The sequence below is a fragment of the Berghia stephanieae genome, chromosome 2 (assembly GCF_034508935.2).
Source record: "Berghia stephanieae isolate SIO BIC M18660-M18661 chromosome 2, UCSD_Bste_1.3, whole genome shotgun sequence".
In the NCBI taxonomy this organism is placed as follows: domain Eukaryota; kingdom Metazoa; phylum Mollusca; class Gastropoda; order Nudibranchia; family Aeolidiidae; genus Berghia; species Berghia stephanieae.
Window position 1 is genome coordinate 114,739,171 of NC_088361.1, and position 1,641 is coordinate 114,740,811.

Here is a 1,641-nt window from a genome sequence, read left to right on the forward strand (position 1 = left end):
GATTTTTGGTTTAGATCCACTTCTTTCATATGGTCTTTTTTATTCTCAAAAGCAAAAGAACACTTTTGACCTTTCTTTAGAGACGGGTACGAATCGATAATCATAGAATTGAAGTAACAATAAAGGTAACCATAAAGCTAGAGCTAAACAGGTAGATTCCGCCAACACAATGATTGGCAACCACGTATCAAAAACACGTGCCCCTACTTTTGACCGCTTATTTTCCGTGGCAAGTTATAGAGAGAAAAAATAACCATGAATATTTGGTTATTAGGTGGCAAAAGAAAAACATACTCATAAATATTCAATCGTGCTTCAATTATTTTTTTTTAAATACTGTCGATCTATCTATTTCTAGTCCATCTAATCGTAAAGTTAATTATTCCAAATTAATGCGTTTGTGTGAACAAAATAAGAACTATTTGGACCTTGATTTTTATAGTAATTTTGCCATATTATGATGAATTTAATATAACATTTTATTTGTGCATGTTTGTTTTTACCAGAAGTGTATCATCTACAATGTAAACAACAACAAACGGGAGATCTATTTTGTGTGCAACGTTTGTCTGCTCCAAAAGTTCCTCGAACGCGAGACCAGACCAACCAATACAAATGATTTCAATTTCAGTGTTTGAGTTTGTGTAAAGAATTTGTTCAATGTTAACCCGTAATAGCTTTCCTGATGTCTAACTTGCATAATTTTAGAATGCTTTGTAGAGTTGTTTTCATCTTTGCGATTCACTTCGTAATTTGACTAACAGTCACTAGCTTAGCTCACTGATTCTCACGATGCCATTTCCTTCACTCAAGTCTGCTTCATGCTCATGCAGTGATTGCTTCGAGTACATTTTGAGAGAACATTTTCTTCATTATCTGATGGATAATATGGGTTTTTTTTATTGGTAACAGTTACAATCTAGAACGTGTGTCAATCATTTTTTTTTTAAACACAGAACAACAGTCAACAAAATGTAAAAATTAAAACATCCCCATCATTCGTAGTGCGTAGCACCCATTGTATTATCTATGGGTAATAGAATGACCATTCTATCTAATGTTATTTGATTTTGTACTCTATTACTCTTTACTACTTGTCGCTACCATCACTATTTAATTGTATGCAAGTAATGCAAGACTGTGCCTCTGTGGTTGATATCAACATTTCTTTACTAGTGTGTGTTACTATGACCAATAGTACACTGTGTGTTGTGTGTTACACAGGTAGTCTCTCGATGTAGTACTATTTTTATCTTCGGCTGGGTGTGACTTCTGGCCTGATACTATATTTTTGTGTGCTTTCTTTCATCACTTCACATCGTTATAACTTCATTTTAACAACTATGATCATTTACAAATTTATATCACTAATTCTGGCAAATCATAGCTTTCTAGCCACCTACCTTGAGTCATCTAAATCTACTTTGTTCTTCTGTATACTTAATAATTGCTACTTAAATATTTCATACAGCCATAACGTTAACGCCTTTGATTACTAATTACGAGCTTAACATTTACTCTTTAACTCTGCAATTCACTATGATTGATTTTGTAGCATAACTCTTTAGTTTAGACTTATTCGTTCCTTCATACATGTCCTATGTTATTTGCATTAATTTGTTTAAATCATGAAGATGCACA